The sequence below is a fragment of the Gorilla gorilla genome, chromosome 20 (assembly GCF_029281585.2).
Source record: "Gorilla gorilla gorilla isolate KB3781 chromosome 20, NHGRI_mGorGor1-v2.1_pri, whole genome shotgun sequence".
NCBI lineage: Eukaryota > Metazoa > Chordata > Mammalia > Primates > Hominidae > Gorilla > Gorilla gorilla.
In genome coordinates this window covers 17,716,505-17,726,162 of record NC_073244.2, presented here as the reverse complement: position 1 = coordinate 17,726,162, position 9,658 = coordinate 17,716,505, and the positions used below count along the sequence as shown (strand labels likewise).

General features: G+C 42.2%; 1 protein-coding gene across 2 annotated transcripts in view; it reads right to left on the bottom strand.

Moving 5' to 3' along the window:
• Positions 1-1,214: 1,214 nt before the first annotated feature.
• Positions 1,215-9,658, bottom strand: part of LOC101153725 (zinc finger protein 709) — a 46,184-nt gene continuing 37,740 nt past the window's right edge. Inside the window, exons 7-10 of one of the 2 annotated variants that reach the window (XM_063701024.1) lie at positions 9,368-9,468; positions 6,813-6,965; positions 5,113-5,239; positions 1,215-2,904 (exon numbers count right to left, since the gene is read on the bottom strand). The gene's annotated coding sequence lies outside the window, so the exon portion shown is untranslated. The remainder of the gene's footprint in view (positions 2,905-5,112; positions 5,240-6,812; positions 6,966-9,367; positions 9,469-9,658) is intronic. The other variant, XM_063701023.1, reaches the window with a different exon arrangement.

The window sequence follows — 9,658 nt, the reverse complement described above, 5'->3', positions numbered from 1 at the left end:
CTTAGCTCTTTTTAAAACTTAGGCCCAGTTAGCCAGTGTGAAGGACTGACTCTAACCCATCCACAGACAGCATTCATAAGTTTTTGTGTGTGTTCTATCATGGTACCAGTGACCTGCTCTGGGTCCATCCCATGCAGGGATCCTAATGGCAGGGCAGTGGCCAGTTGGGCAACTATAGCCATTTACTTATAATAGGTTCTCAGGAACCTGTTAAATTTTAGCCAAAATCTCTTGGGTTAGGTTGGTTTCAGTGGCCAGCTGGAGTGAGTTTAAAATCTCAAGGATTAGGTCAGCAAGAACCTAGTGGGGGTCTCTTGGAGGCATCTGTTGAAACAAGATAGAACAATTTTAAAGAGGAGCCAAATGCATATTTTAAATAGGATCATTGAGACTTGTAGGGCAGAATGGAGAAGAAATCCTATACCAGGGGAAGAGCCAGCTGAAAATATCTGGAAATTGGAAATGTAACCCAGTAAGTCTAGACAGGAGGGTTTCTGAAGGTGTCCCTTTCAGAGATTTGGCTGGTTTTAAGATCTTATATGTTCCCAATTCAGTCTGACTGGAAGTATTTTACCCAGATGCAGAAGCAAGGGTTAGCACAGACACCACCTTGTAAAGTAGGGAGATAGCTGCAATGTGGTTGTCTAGGGCCATGCAGGCAAGGGAACCTAGGGACTTCTCTTGTGTCCTGATGGCTTCGGTGGTGAAATGGGCAACTCTACTAATGATACAAGAAAGATTTCTGGTCAGATATCCATTCCAAGTAGAACCTAGACTTAACCATGACCCCAGAAACTTTCCTAATCTAGCTCCTCCACTAGGGTTAATCGCTCTGGGTAAACTGCATCCTTGATAATGTCCCCAACTAGAATCTGTGGGACTATCAATGCTTAAATATCTTTGACCCTCAAATTCCGTAGATCCAACATTTGTATTATTGATGAAAGAGTCAACATCTGCAGTCAGAACTTGGTACCTCTAACATAGATGATACTTCTAATGTCCTGTCAGATGATTCTAGTTTAATTGACATCTCATTGCTTATCGACACTGCCACGTATCTTGGCACCTCAATATGTTGCAACTTTAGGCACCACAGAGCAATCACCATCATCCTCATCATCATCATGTGTGGGCTACCAGGAGAAAATAACCAGGGTTTTACAGAAGGTAAACACACGCTTGCAGGTCATTTAATGAAACCAATCCATAACTGTTTTTTAAAAAGAAAATGTTATATTGTAGATGATGTGTACTAGGTAGGTAGCCGTATGGTGGTTGTGTCTGTACTGAATATGTACAGATGTTTTTTCTTGTCATACTTCCCTAAATACAATAAAACAGTGGTCTTCATAGCATTTACAATGCATTAGGTATTATAAGTAATCTAGAGATGATTTAAAGTATACAGGATTGCCTAGTTATAGGCAAATACACTTTTCTATAAAGCACTTGAGCAAAATTATATATTCTCAAGGGGTGCTTTATATATTCTCAAGGGGTGCTGGAACCAATCCCCTGAGAATACCAGGAAATGACTTTATTCAAGAGAAACTGAAACTACACAGGTTTTACCACATTCTTTACATTCATAGAGTTTCCTTCGAGTAAATTCTTTCATGTATCTAAAACACACAAGGACTAATAAATACTTTTCCACACTCCTTACAGTTATGAGGTCACCAGTGTGTCATACCCTGTGCCTTCAAAAGACTGGAAGAGAAAGGAAAGGTTCCCCATATTCCTAACATCACTGTGTTTTTCTTAAATGTGACTTCTTTCATGGTTTCTAACAGTACTGGACGAATGGAAGGCTTTATCACATTTTTTACATTCATACAACTTTTCTCTGATGTGAGTCCTTTCATGTCTTTGAAGGGGACTGAGACAATAAAATACTTTCCCTCATTCTTTACTGCATAGGACTTCTCTCCAGTGTGAGTTCTTCCATGTATTTTTAAGTACTTAGAACTACTGAAGGCTTTTCCACGTTCTGCATTCATAGGGTTTCTCTCCAGTGTGAACCCCTTCATGACTATGAAAGGAACTAAAACAATCAAATGCTTTCCCACATTCCTTACATTCATAAAGTTTCTGTGAAGTGTGGGTACTTTTATGTTTATGAAAGGCACTGGGATAAGTGAATGTTTTTCCACATTCCTTACATTTATACACCTGCTCTCCAGTGTGAATTCTTTCATGTATTCGAAAGTAACTGGAATAACTAAAGGCTTTCCCACATTGCTTACATTCACAGGGTTTTTCACCAGTGCGAGTGTTTTCATGATTTCGAATAGAACTGGAATATCTAAAGGCTTTGCCACATTGTTTACATATATAGGGTTTCTCTCCGGTGTGAATTCTTGCATGTTTTCGAATGGAACTGGAACAACTGAAGGCTTTCCCACATTTATTACATTCATAGGGTTTCTCACCAGTGTGAGTTCTTTCATGTGTAAGATATAAATGTAGATTATCAAAGGCCTTCCCACAAAACTTACATTTATAAGGTTCATCTTCACTGTGCATTACCATGTATCTTCAAAAGGTTTGAACAGAAATGAAGGTTTTTCCACATTTCTTACATGGAGTTTCTTTCCAGTGTGAGGCCTTTCATGTGTTTGAAAGGAGTGGCAATAGCTGAAGGTTTTCACACACTGCTTATGTGGCTTCTATGTTCCTGACACTCATCTGATTTGTGTCCAGTGTCAGCTCTGATGCAGCAATTAAGAGATGAATGATCCATATTGCCTTCTTCACACACACACTGCTTTCACATGATTTGACTCCAGTAAAAGTCGTCTTCACTATAACATTTGGAATAAGGCTGAAGATCTCTTCACATGAAGATCTCTTCACATTGACCATCTTCCTTACCTTCAGACTCTCTCTACCATATGACTTCTGTGAGAAATAAGAAGCACAATACCAAGGGCTGGTTTATAAATGATTTTATATTCATTAGTAGGTATTTGATTTACATATTTTACATTATGATGGAAAGTAGGTTTTCTGGCTTGTCTGAACTGTGTAAACATCAATGGACTGAATACTCTGCAAAAGGGCTGCATCACACTTATTATCAAAACGTTGATATTCATAATCAATTTCTTAACACTGGCTCCAAGGCAACTATTTTGAAAACACTGGATATTTATGTCTTGTGTAAGTATATTGTTTTTGGAAAATAATTTTTTTTTTTTTTTTGGAGACAAGGTCTCACTCTGTCACCCAGGCTGAAGTACAGTGGCATGTTCACGATTCTTCACAGCCTTGACCTCCTGGGTTCAAGCCATCCTCCCACCTTAACCTCCCTAGTAGCTGGGACCTCAGGTGCATGCCACCATGCCTGGCTAACTTTTATATTTTTGTACAGATGGAGTTTCACCATGTTGCCCAGGCTGGTCTTGAACTCCTGGGCTTGAGCAATCTGCCTCCCTTGACCTCCCAAAGTGCTGGGATTACAGGTGTGAGCCACCATGCCCAGCCTGGAAAATTTTTTCTAAAAATGAATGAATTTGAAGCTGGGCTGCTTCATTTTCTTTGCTTGCTTTTAACATTTGTTGTCATTCTAACAATATCTTAAGGGACATAGCTCTAGGTTGTAAGTGCAAATGACCTTAGATTTCTTTTGGAATTATTGTACTGATCTTCAATGATCTGGTCTTCACATTTTATTCCTAAAATGCAGACCCATAAAAGTCATCATAAGTTATTACAAAATTATAGAAAAATTATTAGATTCTATGTTCATGGGACACTGTGGCCATGGCTGATTTATTCACCAAAGTTCAGTTGAACCTTGACCAACATGGTTTTGAACTGCACAGTTCACTCATGCACATTTTCATCAGCTCTTGCCATCTCTAAGAGAGCAAGACCAAACCCTCCTTTTTTGCTCAGGTTACTCAATGTGAAGACAACCAAGGAAGAACACCTTGATAATCTACTTGCACTTACTAAAGTCAACATATCTTCTCTTCTAATTTTTTTGATAACCTTTTCAAAAGAAAAGCTTACCGTATTATAAGAATACAGTACATAACATACCAAACAGGCTTGGCATGGTGGCTCATGCCTGTAATCCCTGCACTTTGGGATGCTAGGGAGGAGGAATGCTTGAGGCCAGGAGTTCACGACTCTCCACCTTACAAAAAAATTATACAAAAATTAGCTGGGGATGGTGGCACTCGCCTCTAGACCTAGCAAGTGACCCTGTCTTAAACATATATACACATACACACTTTTTTTTTTTTTGAGACGGAGTCTCTCTCTGTTGCCCAGGCTAGAGTGCAGTGGCGTGGTCTTGGCTCACTGCAACCTCTGCCTCCCAGGTTCAAGTGATTCTCCTCCCTTACCCTCCCAAGTAGCTGGGATTACAGGTGCATGCCACCACACCCAGCTAATTTTTGTATTTTTAGTAGAGATGGGGTTTCACCATGTTGGCCAGGCTGGTCTCAAACTCCTGACCTCAAGTGATGCACCTGCCTCAGCCTTCTAAAGTGATGGGATTACAGGCGCAAGCCACCATGCCCAGCCACACACAGAGTGAGACAAGGACTCACTCTGTTGCCCAGGCTAAAGTGTAGTGGTGCAATCATGGTTCACTGCAAGCTCAACCTCCCCACTTCAAGCGAACCTACTGCCTCAACCTTCTGAATAGCTAGGAACACAGGTGTGCCACCATCCATGGCTACTTTTTTTATTTTTTATACAGACAGGGTATCACTTCATTGCTACAGCCAGTCTCGAAATCCTGAGCTCAAGCAATCCTCCCACCTCAGCCTCCCAAAGTACTGGAATTACAGGTGTGAGCCCCCACACCTGGCCATATATATGTATATAGATATATACCAGACATACAAAATGTATTAATTGACTTTCTGTTATCAATACAGCTCTGGTCAACAGCAGTCTATTAGTAGTTAACTCTTTAGGGACTCTAAATTCACAGGCACCTAACAGACTGTGTGGACGATCAGAGTCTCTAACCCCCACCTTGTTCAAGGGTCTGCTGTATTCCCTACCATGTTCCAAATCATTGAGCAATGCAGAAGACCAAGAAACACTTGTTCTATAATTGACTAAGTGAAGAAATGATGTCACCCTTACCTACAGACATCAGGTTCCTGAAGGTTTCCCGCATCACATCTCTGTAGAGATTCTTCTGGGAAGGACCCAGCAAAGCCCACTCCTCCTGGGTGAAGTTCACAGCCACATCCTCAAAGGTCACTGAGTCCTGAAACATCCCACATGGCAGAGGAGGAAGGTTCAGACCAACAGCATTAGGAATCTATACTCACTTCAGAAGTTCACACGATGCTGTGGACTCCAAAAATTTATTCAATGACTTGGTCAGCCTCTTATCTTCTGTCTACACTCACTTTCTCCATCACAGCAATTCTGATGCTAGAATTGAATATATTCAGTAAAGTGACAGCCAACAAGGACATGCCTCTCATTGGTGATTTCAGAGACTGAGATATGCTGCCTGGATCACCTCTAGTGTCTCTCTGTATAGTGGGTCAGTATTACCTCTCATGAGAAAGTCCCAAACATACTGTCTATAAGAGACAATATTAGCAGTTCTGAGACTGCATATTCTTACACGTTTATTTAGAAAGTTGAACTTTGATGGTATCTAGGGGCTAGATTTGGGAAGATCTGCACCAACATAACTAATAAATGGGGTTGTGTGTGCCTTAACTACTTATACAAACAATATGGTATTTGCCTAATTCCCATTTTCCCTCTGAGAGTGTGGTATTTTCAGCAGAAGCAGTGTACCTAATCAGCCCTTGCTAAGTGTGAATAATTTCCCCTTCCAAAACTCATAACGAAATTTGATCCCCAATGTGTCAGTACTGAAAGCGGGGTCCTTTAAGAGGCATGAGGGCTCTGCCTCATGAATGGATTAATCCACTGATGAATTGAAGAGGTAATGAATGAATGGGTTATCCTACAAATAAGACTTGTGGCCTTGTAAGAAGAGAAAGAGACCAGAGTTAGCATAATCAGCCCCCTTGCCTAGTGATCTCCATTGCCTCAGATAGTAAAGAGCAAGAAGCTTTCACCAGATGTACCCCATTTGCCCTTGGATTTCCAAACTTTGAGAATTGTACAAAATAAGTATTTTTTATATATTGACCCAAATTCAGGGTTTTTTGTTTTTTTTTGTTTTTGGAAACAGTCTTGCTCTGTTGCACAGGCTGGAATGCACGGGGGGCAATCTTGGCTCACTGCAGCCTCGACCTCCCAGTTCAAGTAATTCCCATGCTTCAGCCTCCCAAGTAGCTGGGATTACAGGCATGCATGACCATGCCCGGCTTTGTTTTTATATTTCAGTAGAGATGGGGTTTCACTATGTTGGCTGAGCTGGTCACAAACTCCTGGTCTCAAATGATCCACCTGCCTCAGCCTCCCAAAGTGTTGGGATTACAGGCACGAGCCACCGCGCCCAGCCAAATTTCAGGTATTCTATTACAACTAACAGAAAACAGAGCCATGAAAAAATACTCTGGGCACAGAGTCTGTAATGCGTGACCCTGGCAGATAACATTTCACATGTTAATCACCACCACTTGTTATTTGGGTGACATAGCCCATCCTGTGTGATTACAATGAAAGAGAACATCTGTACAAGAGGTCCTGAAGGGAGTGCTAAATATGGAAAGAAAAAACCATTACCAGCCACCACAAAAGCACACTTAAGTACATAGACCAGTGACGCTATAAAACAACCACACAAACAAGTCTGCATAATAACCAGCTCACAACATGATAGGATCAAATCTACACATATAAATACTAACCTTGAATGTAAGCAGGCTAAATGCCCCAATTAAAAGGCACAGTGGCAACTTGGATAAAAAAGCAAGATCCAATGGTATGCTGTCTTCAAGAGACCCATCTCACATGCAATGACACCCTTAGGCTCGAAGTAAAGGGATGGAGAAAAATCTACTCTGCAAACAAAACAGAAAAAAGCAAAAGGACATGGTTTGGATTTGAATCTCCACCCAAATCTCATGTCGAATTGTAATTCCCAATATTGAAGGTGGGGCCTTGTGGGAGGTGACTGGATAGTGGTCCTTCATGAATGGTTTAGCACTATCCCTGTGGTGCTGTTCTTGAGATGGTAAGTTCTTGTGAGAACCGGTCATTTAAAAGTCTGTGGCACCTTGCCCTGTTCTCTCTTGCTCCTTCTCTGGCCATGTGAACTGCTGCTCCCCTTTTGCCTTCCACCATGATTGTCAGTTTCCTGAGGCCTCCCTAGAAGCTGAGCAGATGCCATCCTTCCAGTACCATGCTTCCTGTACAGTCTACAGAATCATGGGCCAATTCAACCTCTTTTCTTTATAAATTACCCAGTCTCCGGTATTTCTTTATCACGCTGCAAGAATGGAATAATACAAGAAAATTGGTACTGAGAAGTGGCACATTGCTATCAAGATATCTGAAAATGTGGAATTGGTTTTGGAACTTCTTAACAGGCAGAGGTTTGGAAGAGTGTAGAGGGCTCAGAAGACACCAGGAAGATGAGGGAGTTTGAGGCTTTGTAGAGGCTTGCTGAATGGTTGTGACCAAAATGCTGATAGTGATATAAAGTTCAGGCTGAGGAGGTCTCAGATGGAAAGGACAATACTTATAAGTATTTATTGGGAACTGAAGCACAGGTCACTTTTGTTTTTCCTTAGCAAAGAGCTTGGCTGCAGTGTGCCTCTGCCCTAGGGATATGTGGAACTTTTTTTTAATTGCGACCAAGTCACACTCTGTCACCCAGGCTGAAGTGCAGTGGCACGATCTCGGCTCACGGCAGCCTCCGCCTTCTTGGTTCCAGCACTTCTCCCGCCTCAGCCTCCCGGGTAGCTGGGTTTACAGGCATGCACCACCACACCTGCTAATTTTTGTATTTTTCCTGGCTCATAACTGTCACAGCCCCTGTTATACTGCTGTGGCACTGTAGGCTTCAGAGGCAGGACTGAGAAGACAGAATCTCTCTCACTGACCTTCTCCTGCTGTCCTTCACCTGCCCAAGGAAGGAGTCTAATCTTCCCAGCTTTTCTGATTGTGGGTCATCAGACACTCATTTCAGAAGGGGTCCTGTCTCATACCCTGGAGGAAGGAATGCTACATAGAGAAGCCAAAAAGAATCTGAACAGACAGGGCTTGGTGGATTTTCCCATTCAGTCTATCAGTATTAGATTCTAGCTTTTTTGTCCAGCCAATTTCTACATAGTTATGAATCATGCCTATCCAATGAGGTCTCAAGAAAAGGCCCCAGAGTACAGGATTCAGAAAGCTCCCGGACAGCTCAACACATGCAGGCTTATAGGAAGGTAAACAAGAACTTATCCATCAGCTGGGAGGGTGGCACACCCTAACCCCAGAGACAGAAGCTACTGTGCTCAAGACCCTTCTAGACCTCACCGTATGTATCTCTTCACCTGGATGTTTATTTGTATCCTTTAAAATATCCTTGGCTGGGTGCAGTGGCTCATGCCTGTAATCCCAGCACTTTGGAAGGCCAAGGTGGGTGGATCACTTGAGGTCAGGAGCTCGTGACCAGCCTGGCCAACATGGTGAAGCCCCGTCTCTACTAAAAATACAAAAATTAGCCAGGCGTGGTGGTGTGCACCTATAATCCCAGCTACTCGGGAGGCCAAGGCAGGAGAATAGCTTGAATCTGGGCAGTGGAGGTTACAGCGAGCTGAGATTGCACCACTGCACTCCAGCATGGGCCACAGAGTGTGAGACTCTTGTCTCAAAAAAAAAGAAAAAGAAAGAAACCTGAGAGTTAGGTATGGTGGCTCACACCTGTAATCCCAGCACTTTGGGAGACCAAGATGGGAAGATCACTTGAGGCCAGGAGTTCAGCCTGGGCAACAGAGAGAGACTCCATCTCTACAAAAAAAGAAATGAAAGAAGACTGTGAAGATGAGTAAGTGTTTCCCTGAGTTCTGCGAGCCACAATAGCAAGTTAAACCCAAAGAGAGCACAAGAACTCCAACTTGAAACCTGTGGGTTATAATTGGTCCAGACTTACCACTGATACCTGAATGGTAGGGAGTGGTGGGCAGGGAGGGAGGGATGTGGGGACTGAGCCATCAACCTATGGGCTCTGAAACTATCTCCAGGGTAGAGAATGTCAAAACTGAATTGGAAGAGACCCAGTTGCTGTCCACCGCAGGATACACTGCTTGCCTTTTGGTAGGGAGAAAACCCACGCTTTTGGTCACAAAAGTCTTCTGTGTTGATTGTTGTTATTGAAAGAATAGAAAAAGCCCTTTGAGTTTGAGTGTGTTGTTTCCACACAGAATTAGTATTTCCATAATCATTTAGTACACAAAAAATCATAATTGAGTACTTTTTTAGGTGTTGCTAAATGCTGCCCCACAGGATTTAGCATTAATCTGCCAAGTTCACATAACAGGAAACGAACTTATCCACGGTCACAAATTCTTCAACCTAAGAAGGAGAAGAACTGAGGTTATGGAACATCTTTGTAATTCACCAGTATAATCCACCACACTTTCTTCTGAAAACAACTCATTTTTTCTGTAACCAAAATGGAAGAGAGGTTTTTTCCCTATTTCTTTTCCCTGGTAGTATTTTCATGCTAAGGCCTAGAATTCCATTTGAAATCACCCAATAGAAA